Here is a 12,864-nt window from a genome sequence, read left to right as displayed (position 1 = left end):
CCTTCTCCTCTAAGAAGGGAACCCCACCCCACCCCCACTGGCACATCAAGTCACTGCAGGACTAGGCACATTCTCTCCCAGTGAAGGCAGACAAGACAGCCAAGTTAGGGAAACAGGATGCACAGACAGGGAACAGAGTCAGGGACAGCCCCCTCTCCAGTTTTTGGGGAGCCCTCATGAAGACCAAGCTGCACTTCTCCTACATATGGGGTGGGGGCAGGCCTTAGGTTCAGCCCATATATACTCTTTGGTTAGTGGTTCAGGCTCTGGGCCTTCCCCAAGGGTCCAGGTTAGTTGACACTGTTGGTCTTCTTGTGGAGTCCCTATCCCCTTGTGTTCCTCAATCTTTCCCCTAACTCTTCCACAAGACTCCTGGAGATCTGTCTAATGGTTGGCTGTGGGTCTCTGCATTTGTTTCCATCAGCTGCTGGATGGATCCTCTCAGAGACCAGTTATGCTAGGCTGCTGTCTGCAAGCAAAACAGAGTATCATCAATAGTGTTGGGATTGGTTCTTTGCCATAGGGATGACTCTCAAGTTGAGCCAGTCATTGTTTGGCAATTTTCTCAATCTATTCCATCTTTATTCCTGCTTCTGTTGTACGTGAGTTGGTGTCCATATCCCTCCACTGATACAAACTCTAAGCAAGGCTTGCATTCCTTTGGCTTCAAGCACTCAACGAAACATCTAATATTCTCTTTGGCCAACTGTGTTGCATGATCTATAGCTTGACTTTGAAGAATCTGTTTCTCCTTTCCAAATAGATTTCCCAGAATTTTAACTGCAGATAACATTGGACTCTTTTTTAATTTCTTCCTTGACCCAGTAGTCATTGAGTAGAGAGTTTCATGCTCATGTTCAATTTCATCTTCATGTTCAGTTTCCATGAGTGTGTAGGCTTTTTGCCGTTCCTGTGTGGAAGTCCAGCCTTAATACATGGCATTCTGATAAGATACAGAGGGTTATTTCAATCTTCTTGTATCTGTTGAAGCTGGCTTTGCCTTCTAGTATATGCTCAATTTTGAAGAAAGTTCCTGAGGTGCTGAGAAGAAGGTACATTCTTTTGTGTTTGTGTGAAATGTTCTATAGATGTCTTTTAGGTTCATTTGATTCATAAGGATTGTTAATTCCATTATTTCTTTGTTTAGTTTCTGTCTTGATGACTTGTCCATTGTGAGAGTGGGGTGTTGAAGTCTCCCACTAATGTGTGGAATTTGATGTGTGAATTTAATGTGTGGAATTTGATGTGTGATTTAAGCTTTAGGGGTGCTCTTGCATTTGGGGCATAGATGTTCAGAATTTGAGACCACAGTATGGGTGGATTTTTCCTTTGATGGGTAGGATATGTACTTCCCCACTCTGTGATTACTTTTGGTTGAAAATCTATTTTATTAGATATTAGAATACCTACTCCAGTTTGTTTCTTGGGTCTATTTGCTTAGAAAATATTTTTCCAGTACTTTATTTTGAGATCATATCTATCCTTGTTTGTGAGGTGTGTTTCTTGTATGAAGCAAAATGATGGATCCTGTTTATGCATCCAATGTATTAGCATGTGTCTTTTTATTGGGGAATTGAGTCCATTAATGTAGAGAGATATTAATGACCAACGATTATTAGTTCTTCTTATTTTGGTCTTAGTGGTGATACTCTGCGTCTCTGCGTGTTTTCGTGTGTGTGTGTGTGTGTGTGTGTGAGTGTGTGAGCACACTTTTCTTCTTTTAGTTTCGGTGGTGTAAAATAATTTATCTCGTGTTTTGTTTTGTTTTGTTTTGCTTTGTTTTGTTTTGTTTTGTTTTTTTCCTGTACTTAACCCTGAAGTTTTCCTTTCACAATCCTCTTTAGGGTTGGATTAGTTTTAAGATATTGTTTAAGTTTGGTTTTATTATGGAATATATTGTTTTCTCCAGCTATGGTGATTAAAATTTTGTTGGGTATAGTAGTCTGGGCTGACATCTGTGGCCTCTTAGCAACTGCAAAACATCTGGCCAGTCCCTTCTGGCTTTTAGAGTCTCTACTGAGAAGTCAGGTATAATTCTGGTAAGTCTGCCTTTATATGTTTTTTTTTTTTTTGGCTTTATTCCCTTGCAGCTTTAATATTCTTTCTTTGTTCCACACATTTAGTGTTTTGTTTATTATGAGGTGGTGGAATTTTCTTTTCTGGTCCTATCTATTTGGTGTTCTCTAATATTCTTGTTCATTTATAGGCATCTCTTTTTTTAGGCTATGAAAATTTTCTTCTATGATTTTGTTGAAGATGTTTTCTGGTCCTCTGAGGTGGGAATCTTCTCCTTCTATTCCTGTTATTTTTAGATGTGGTCTTTTCATAGTGTCCCAAATTTCCTGGACATTTTGTGTAACGAACTTTTTAGCTTTCCTTGACTCATGAATCAATTTCTTCTATCATGTTTTCTACACCAGAGATTCTCTCTTTCATCTCTTGTATTCTGTTGGTGATGCTTGCACCTGTTATTCCTGTTTTCTTTCCATCTCCAGTAGTCCATTTTTTCTTTATCACTTCTATTTCCATTTTTAGTTCTTGGACAGTTTTATTCATTTCCTTCATCTATTTGATTGTATTTCCTGTATTTCTTTAAGGGATTAATTCATTTCCTTTTTAAAGGCTTCTATCATCTTTATAAGATAGGTTTAAGATCATCTTCTTGTACTTCAGCTGTGTTAGGATAGTCAAGGCTTGCTGTAGAAGATAGCTGGACCCTGATAGTGACATAGTTTCCTGGCTCTTGTTGATTCTGTTCTTAAGCTGTCATTTAGCCGTCTGGTTTTCTGTGGTGTTAGCTGAATGATCCTGCTGCCAGCAAGACTCCTTCAGGTGTCAGGTAGAGCTTAACCTCAGGGAAGAGGATGATGCTTACCTCTGCTGGCTCTGCCCCAGGCAGACCTGACTGGCAAGGAATTAGTTATATTAATTGTTAAATAAACAAAGCTGAGAGAAAATAATTTACTGGAAGTGACAATCTAGATTAAACATTTTATATCTCTATTCTAGTTTTGTATAAGAGACTTTAGTAAAAACATGAAGGAACTTAAGATCTTTCTGTTGGGCGATCTGATATTAATTTCAAGACTGGGATTTTGTTCTTGTTTGCCAAAGACAGAGTATTAGGAATATAACTTTTATGACATTACAGTCTGCTCTTTGCTACAGTGAAAAACACACTGTGTTTCTAGCCAGACCTACAAGGATTATTCAAATACTATGATATTTTTTGACTCTAATATCATTTCTGTATGAAAATTAATCATGGAACAGAAAACTGTAAGCAACGATATTTTAGTTTTCCAGGTCAAAGGCTGGGTTTGGTAGCACACATCTTTAACACTAATACTCAGGAAGCATAGATAGACAGGGCTCTGTGAATGTGAGCTCCTCTCCGCCAAGTTCTAGCCAGGCCTAGGGAGTGGGACCCTGTCTCAAACAAAACAAAACAAAACAAAACAAAACAAAACAAAACAAAACAAAAGATTTGCTGGTCTGTGCTGCATTCATTTTTAGGTCCGAAGAGACTTTCTAAAGCTTATTCACTATGGTAGTTTAAAGTACACATACCAAGTAAAGGCTGAAGAAACTGCTTTTGGTCAAGAGCTTTTGCGGTTCTTGTAGATGGCCTAGGTTCAGTTCTCAGTGTCCATATGTTGGCTTACAACCACCTGTAACTTCAGTTCCAGGGCATCTGATGGTACCTCTGACCTCTTTGGGCACTGTGTACTTACCATGGTATACATACATACATGCAGGCAGAACACCTATACACATAAAACAAACATAGATCTTTTTAAAAAGAGACACTGGGCAGTGGTGGTGCACGCCTTTGACCCCAGCACTCAAGAGGCAGAGGCAGATGGATCTCTGTGATTTCAAAGTCAGCCTGGTGTTACAGAACAAGTTCCAGGACATTCAGAACCCTTGTCTCAAAAGAAAAACTAAGGAGGAGGGACCCTTTCCTCCAATATACCTAGTCATCACACATTTTGAAAAGAATGGGGAAGCAAGCTAAAACCCATGTCTTCCAAATAATTAAAAAATACAAATTATGGTTTGATTTAGATGAGGGGAGTTAGGGGTTTGGTAGACTGTGTAAGAAGCTGAAGTGTAAAGTACCAAGTGAGCAGAGAATTTCAACCAGGTGGCACAGTGTATAGATTGGGGGTAGAAGCAGGTAGGGAGGGTCTTAGTACAGCTGAGGCTATAAAGACAACTGGGAAACAAGGAGGGGACAGATTGTTCAGCACCTTGCTTTAGTTCCCTTTCTTTGGTCCTGGGATCACTATCTCTCCTCCACTTACCATGACCATGGGCCTAGGAGTTTCAAATGTACCCCTAATGTTTTTTTTCTCCCTTACCTTAACTTTATTTTCTGCCTCCAATATGTATATGTGTTTCAGCATCTTGCCAAATCCAGTTGTTTACTCAAAATCTGTATCCAGGAGAGTTCCAGAGATGCTACTCATAGATGCTCCTGTCTACCCTCACAGAAGGTTCTACTGGGCCTGTACTTTCCTAGCAGCAGATGATCCCACCGATCCTGGTCAGCTAACTCTCCCAATAACTTCACTAGCATCCCAATTTTCTTAAGCTTCCCCAAAACAAAACTGTACCCCAATGTCAGCAGGAAGTAATCATGGACATTTATGGTACCCCTCATTCATTTATAATCAACAAAAAGCTGGGATATTTGGTTTTGGACCTGGGACAAGGGACTAAGGTGTATATTTTTCATATCACAGCAGCCCTGGCATCCAGGTTCTCCTAGCATCCCTCAGTTCCTACCTAGCATACCCTGCCCCCAACCCTGAACTGTCCAAACTAGGGGCTGGGCTGCCCTTCCCTCAGATGTTCCTTCTTATATAATCTAGACATTTTGGTCCCTTTCTTTCTCTCTCCTTTCTCCCGCCCTTACTCTTGCCCTTTCTCTCTATTTCTTCTCCCTCCCCTCTTCTCATCGCTATTCCCCTGGCCTCCTTCTTTGGGGCCAATGAACTTGCCCGCTGGAGAGCACCATCCCAATAAATCTGCCTGTAATATAATCTAATCTGCCTTGAATTGGCTTACTGGTGGAGAAATAACGTATCATTTGGGACTATGCTAAGGTTTGATTTTCAGACTATGTGGTGATTTGTTTATGCTTGGCCAAGAGATTGGCACTATTAGGAGGTATGTCCTTGTTGGAGCAGGTGTGGCCTTGTTGGAGGAAGTGTATCACTGTGTGGGTGGGCTTTGAGACCCTATTCCTAGCTTCCTGAGAATCAGTCTGCTTCTTGCTTCCTTTGGATGAAGATGTAGAACTCTCAGCTCCTCCAGCAGCACATGCCTACCTTGATGCTGCCATGCTTCCTACCATGATAATGAACTGAACCTCAGAACCTATAATCCAGCCCCATTTAAATACTCTCCTTTCTAAGAGTTGCCTTGGTCATAGTGTCTCATCACAGCAATGGAAACCCTAACTAATACAGCCTATACACCTATACATATAAAATAAACATAGATATTTTTAAAAAGAGAGAAAGACTTGGTGGTGATAGTGCATGCTTTTGTTCCACATACACATATACACCAGTTTTTAGCCACTTTATTAGCTAAAGTGGAGGTGATAGAGGTTAATCATGTTGTCTCAGAAGTCGAGACAGAGAGGAGTGAATTTGAATTGGGTTATTGGTAAACAAAACAGGGAAACTGAGCTTTGGTCAAAGGCTTGGTGGAACTGTGGTTGGCAAGATGTAAAATTCGGTGAAAAGCAGTGCAGACAGAATTCTGCTCCTTGAAACTAGGATCTTTAAAGAATGCTTGTCATTTCTGTCCATCTCCCAGATTTATGGCTACTTCCTGTAGTTTTAAGAATGTGAAATCTTTCAAAACAATTAAACATTGATCAGATTTAGCTCTCTTTCTGTTGGGAACTAAAAGGGGATGTAAAGGAAGAAGAGGGAGGGAGGATAGCTCACATCCAGCCAGAGTTCCTTCTATGCTCTGGGTAGGCAGATGCCTGAGGGCTGCCAGATGCTTTCCACTCAGCCCCGGGTGGGCATATAAGCCACTGACCCCACTGGACGGGGCGTGAACAAGGGGCAGCCCCCAACCAGGGACCCTGGGGCAACACCCTAAGCCCCGGGGTTACAGGAGAGAGGGCATAGGGAGAGAGGTTGTCACGCAGGCGAGAGTCCTTAATCTGGGCCTTGACTGAAGCACAGCAGATTAGAAATGGCTCATTAAAGGAAAGCCTATCCCATCATCCAAGCGCAAGGGGCCTCGATGAACAGAGACAGTCTATGGTTTTAGAGCTTTATTGTAGAAAGGCAGGGGGAAGGAGAGAAGGTAAAAGAGAGAGAGACCAGTCATGGCCAAGAGAAGAGAAGGGGGAAAGGCAGAGAGAGAAGAAAGACTAGAGAGTAAGAAAGAGAGAGTAAGAGGGAGAAAGAGTAAGAGAGTGAGAGGAGAGAGAGGAGAGGATGAGGATGAGGAGAGGAGAGGAAGAGGAGTAAGAGAGTGAGGTGGAGCTAAGCAGCCCCTCTTATGGTGGGCTATCTTTACTGTTGCTAGGTAACTGGGAGGAGTCTAGCCTGAAGGTCAGACGCTTGGGACATTGTCTACATGACTAGTAACCACGCTTCTGTGGGGGCTGTGGGAACGGTAACTTCGACAGAGCCAGAGATCCAGGAGACATGAGGGAATGCCTACTGTGCCATATACGTGAATTATCACCACTCCAGGTTCAGACCTCAGCTCGACTGGAGACCAGACTGTGTATAGCCCAATGCCCCACATCTTTCCTCCCTTCCTAGTCCTGTGTCAGCCTATTTGGTCTTCATCCCATTGAATGGGACTAGCCATCAAGGATGGACATCCTGTTGTGAAGGGTCATATATAACAAGAATTTTGGCAGGAAAAGCACACTGTCAACCCTTTTCCATTCTCTAAAAGATATGTTTTTGAAAACCATGTCTAGTTTTGTTTTCACTTCCTTTATTTCATCTTCCAGTTTGGTTTTATGTGGACATACCCTTGAGTACCATTACATTTTCTTCATTGCTTTGGCTTGTGCTCCACATTTTCTTTTAGAGGTTACAAAGTTTTGAAAAATATACTTGAGGCAAAAACATTACAATGGAAGAAAACTATGAAGTAAAAGACCCCTTTCCTTTGAAACATGCACTTCTCAGAGGTAGCCTCCTACCAATGTCACACTGTCATCTTCTAAACAATGATCTCTATGCCACTCTTTGTACACAGTTTGCTCACATTGATATTCTAAAACTCACCTCAACCAAAAGTTACTTCAAAACCCTTTGGGTTGGTAGCATAGAACCTTTTATTTTATCTACAGATTTGAAAATACATACATACTCATTCATGCATAAAGATAAGGACAAAAATTATCAAATGTGGTTACTTCTGCAAATTAAGACTAGAGTGGAGAATTATTTGATCTTTGGGTTTGGGAATAATACCTTTGTAATTAGGAAAGATTCGAAGTTCTGTGCAGTCATTGCTATCCGCAGCCAACAAAGCAGTTTTGTATCTAACCTGGGTTCATTTTTGACAAGTTTGTGGGCTACCCACAAAACACACATTATTCACATTCAGGATGTGAAGATAAAACTGTAGCTGGGGTTTCACCTTAATATGACTTAGTGTGTCTTTTTGGCTGATTTCATTCCTAGCTCTTATAGTTTCCTTCTTAGCCTCATGTTTCTATGAGCAGAGACCTGGGTGTTCTTAGTAAGGCCCAATACTTTACATTTCATCCTGAAAAACAGTAGCTAAGGAAGATGAGATGACTTTGAGTAAACATTATATGACCAAGACACAGTAGGATTACTATTTCTCAGTAAGGACATGGTTACTGTCATTGAGCAAGACACATGAATCCTCTGAGCCTGGCCTCAAACAGTCTGCATTTCTGACTTGTTGTGTCTTTGCTGGCTTAGCTAAGGAACCTTCATTATCACCCTAACTTTATGCTGTCTTGAAACATTAGTCTTGGGAGAGATTCAGGAGAGAGATTATGTGATTAAAACTTGCTGAAAGACAGAAATATATAGTTCAAGAAATATATAGTTCAAGGATATATAGTTCAGAAATCCTACATTTCATTGTCTCTCTGCATCCAAAGCCATGGCTACAAAAAAATCAGAGTTCTATGGACAACTGATTGACTTCATGCCCCTAGGGAAACAGCTGAAGACACAAGCTCATCCTTAATGTCTCTGGCTAAACAACCTGTGGCCAACCCTGTTTCACAACCTGCTACCTCTTATCTACCAGGTGGCTTGTGGTAAGTAATTCATTAGTTGACAAAAGACAGAGAACTCCTCTTTCAGCCTCTACAGCAGCAGCTCATGTTAATTTTGACAGCTGCCAACTGTGGCAATCTTTCCAAGTCTTAGCTTCTCTTGTTTTGATGGAGAGATCCAAACTGTTGGCCTCAACAAACGTAGAGGCTGAGCTGCTGCTTTTGCAGGAAGACACTGCCCCTCACTTTCCAAAACAGGAAGCTGAATTTGTGCTTGTGGGCAAAAGAAGGCAGGACTTGTAGAACATGGTTGTCACTAACAAAGAATCTGCTGACTTTGTTCAGCATTTTATGGACGTAGTAGATTTCAGGACATTGTGCTATAGAACTGGGGTTTGTAAATTAATAGAATTCGAAGCTTGGAAGTGCAACTATTGGCTGATTAGCCAACGTTCAGAATAATGAGGCTTCTCTGGACTGAGGATTTCGAAAGTACAAATTGTTGACTGATTAGCATTTCAGAAGCAGCTGCTTAAGCAAAGGGGTTGGTGAACAGATGGGGCAGGTTTAGATTTATTTGTAGTTTGGCTTTCTGCTGCTAGATAAACACTGTCCAGCAGTAATTTAGGGGAGTAAAGGAATTATATGGCATATGTTTCTACATCACAATCCATCATATAGGGAAGCCAGGACAGAAGCTCCAGGCCAGACCTGATGTAGAAAACACACAGAAATGCTGCTTAGTGGCTTGTTTCCTCTGACTCACTCAGCTTGTTTTAGTGCCTAGGGGTTCTACTGCCCCTAATGGGCAGCGTCCACCTACATCAATTAAAGGAATTAGAGGAATTCCTACTCAGATGATTTTAATTTATGGCAAGTTACCTTTGAAATTGACCATTATATGTGGCTTCTTGATTAGAGCCTGATAACAGCACTTTTTTTTCCCTTTGAGACAGAGTTTTCTGTGTAGCCACACCTGTCCTGGAACTCCCTCTGTAACCAGGCTGCATAGAACTCAAACTCAGAGATCCACCTGCCACTGCTTCCCAAGGGATGGTATTAAAGGCTTGCAACCACCATGAGTGCCTAATAGCATTTTCTATGGTGAAATGTTTCTTCCTCCAATAGAAACTAGAAACCCTTATTTTTACCCAAGTGGAGGAATTATATTTGTATATGTTCAGGTCTGATGCAATTCTTTGTTTTTGTAAACAGAGCTAGAGCCCTTTGTAATGAAGTATTTTAAAATCTAACCCTGCCACCCACCCTCCCTCCTTCTCTGCCTTTGTTTTTCTTTCCAGTCGTCTCAAAAATGATCTCTGGTTTAATCATGCAATCTGGTTATTTTTCCACATCCATTATTACCAGAATGGTCACTCTTCTCTATTCAATTGATTCTGTTTTCTCTCTTTACTTTGATGCCAAGTCTTGAATTAGATGTTTACCTGTGGACTGGACAGATGGCTCAGGGGTTAAAGGCTCACAACCAAAAATAAATGTTTACCCACTATGATGTTTAACATTGTAGTATCGTGGGATTCATAGTCCCCATGGAAATAAATCTCAGGATACATAAGAGAGTTTCTACAACTGGCTTAACTGAGGTGGGAACTTTCACAGTGGGTATCACCTTTGCTTGAACTGAGACTGAAAAAAAAAAAGGAGAAAGCAAGCTGAGCACCAGCATTCGCTGTTTCTGCTTCCTAATTGTACAAGCAATGTAATCAGCTTCCTCGGTTTTAATGACTAACTTCCCAGCATCCTGGACTGTACATTTGAGCTGATAGACAAACTAACCTTTTCCTTCCTTAACTCATTTCTGTCAGGTATTTTATCATCGCAACACCCAATATACCTATCTATAAGGCTCTTGCTGAATAGTGGAAGCTGGCAGAAGAGATGGGATTTCTGGTCCATTAATGTGGCTGTTATCGACTATGGTGGAGCAAACAGTACAGGCATTATGTTTGCAATGACCCTAAAAATTCCACCAGAGAACTCCCATACCTGATAAACAGCTTCAGTGCAGTAGCTGGATATAAAATTAACTCAAACAAATCAGTGGCCTTTCTCTACTCAAAGGATATACAGGCTAAGAAAGAAATTAGGGAAACAACACCCTTCACAATAGTCACAAATAATATAAAATACCTTGGTGTGACTCTAACTAAGCAAGTGAAAGATCTGTATAACAACTTCAAGTCACTGAAGAAAGAAAATGAAGAAGATCTCAGAAGATGAAAAGATCTCCCATGCTCATGGATTGTTAGGATTAATATAGTTAAAATGGCAATCTTACCAAAAGCAATCTACAGATTCAATGCCATCCCCATCAAAATTCCAACTCAATTCTTCACCGAGTTAGAAAGGGCAATTTGCAAATTCATCTGGAATAACAAAAAAAACTAGGATACCAAAAACTCTTCTCAAGGATAAAAGAACCTCTGGTGGAATCACCATTCCTGACCTCAAGCTCTACTACAGAGGAATTGTGATAAAAACCGCATGGTACTGGTACAGCGACAGACAGGTATATCAATGGAATAGAATTGAAGACCCAGAAGTGAACCCACACACCTATGGTCACTTGATCTTTGACAAGGAGCTAAAACCATCCAGTGGGAAAAAGACAGTATTTTCAATAAATGGTGCTGGCACAACTGGCAGTTATCATGTAGAAGAATTCGAATTGATCCATTTTTAGTTCCTTGTACAAAGCTCAAGTCTAAGTGGATCAAGGGACTCCACAAAAAACCAGAGACTCTGAAACTTATAGAGGAGAAAGTGGGGGAAAGCCTCGAAGATATGGGAACAGGGGAAAAATTCCTGAACAGAACAGCAATGGCTTGTGTTGTAAGATTGAGAATTGACAAATGGGACCTCATAAAATTGCAAAGCTTTTGTAAGGAAAAAGATAATGTTAATAAGACAAAAAGGCCACCAACAGATTGGGAAAGGATCTTTACCAATCCTAAATCTGATAGAGGACTAATATCCAATATATACAAAGAACTCAAGAAGCTGGACTCCAGAAAATCAAATAACCCCATTTAAAATGGGGTTCCGAGCTAAACAAAGAATTCTCAACTGAGGAATACCGAATGGCTGAGAAGCAACTGAAAAAATGTTCAACATCCTTAATCATCAGGGAAATGCAAATCAAAACAACCTTGAGATTCCACCTCACACCAGTCAGAATGGCAAAGATCAAAAATTCTGGTGACAGCAGATGCTGGCGAGGATTTGGAGAAAGAAGAACACTCCTTTATTGCTGGTGGGATTGCAAGCTGGTTCAACCACTCTGGAAATCAGTTTGGCAGTTCCTCAGAAAACTGGACATAGTACTATTGGAAGATCCAGCAATATTTCTCCTGGGCATATACCCAAAAGACATTCCAACTTGTAATAAGGACACATGCTCCACTATGTTCATAGCAGCCTTATTTATAATATCCAGAAACTGGAAAGAACGCAGATGTCCTTCAACAGAGGAATGGATATAGAAAATGTGGTACATTTTCACAATGGAGTACTACTCAGCTACTAAAAACAATGAATTTATGAAATTCTTAGGCAAATGGATGTATCTGGAGGATATCATTCTGAGTGAGATAACCCAGTCTCAAAGGAACACACATGATATGCACTCACTGAAAAGTGGATATTAGCCCAGAAGCTCAGAATACCCAAGATACAATTTGCAAAACACACGAAACTCAAGAAGACGGAAGACCAAAGTGTGAATACTTTGTTCCTTCTTAGAATGGGGAACAAAATACCCATGGAAGGAGTTACAAAGTTCAGAGCAGAGCCTGAAGGAATGACCTTCCAGAGACTGCCCCACTTGGGGATCCACCCTATAAACAACCACCAATCCTAGACACTAGGCAGATGCCAACAAGAGCCTGCTGACAGGACCCTACTATAACTGTCTCCTGTGAGGTTCTGCCAGTGCCTGGAAAATACAGAAGTGGATGCTCACAGTCATCCATTGGATGGAGCACAAGGCCCCCTAGGAAGGAGTCAGAGAAATACCCAGGGAGCTGAAGGGGACTGAAGCCCCATAGATGGAACATCAATATGAACTAACCAATACCCTCAGAGCTCGTTGGAAGTATACCACAAATCAAAGAAAACACATGGTGAAACTTGTGGATCTAGCTATATTTGTAGCAAAGGATGGCCTAGTTGGTCATCAATGGGAAGAGAGGCCCTTGGTCCTGTGAAGGCTCTATGCCCCAGTATAGGGGAATGCCAGGACCAGGAATGGGAGTGGGTGGGTTGGGAAGCAGAGAGATGGGGGGAGGGGATAGGGAAACTAGGGAAGGGGATAACATTTTAAATGTAAATAAAGAAAATATCTAATAAAAAAAGGTTCTTTGAAACTCTTTGTCAACTGCCAACTTAATTCTAATAAAGCCTTTCTTTTCCCACACCTGACTCCTACTCTTCTCTTCCCCTCTCCTTTCCTCTGTTCCCTCCCTTCCCCCCTCTTCTCTTCCCCTCTCCTTTCCTCTGTTCCCTCCCTTCCCCCCCTCTTCTCTTCCCCTCCCCTGTCCTTTTTCTTCCTCTCCCTCTACTTGTACTTTTTTTCTTTGTTGCTAGAATTT

The sequence above is a fragment of the Mus caroli genome, unplaced genomic scaffold (assembly GCF_978045245.1).
Source record: "Mus caroli unplaced genomic scaffold, Mus_caroli_1 scaffold_9, whole genome shotgun sequence".
NCBI lineage: Eukaryota > Metazoa > Chordata > Mammalia > Rodentia > Muridae > Mus > Mus caroli.
This window is presented reverse-complemented; position numbering follows the sequence as displayed.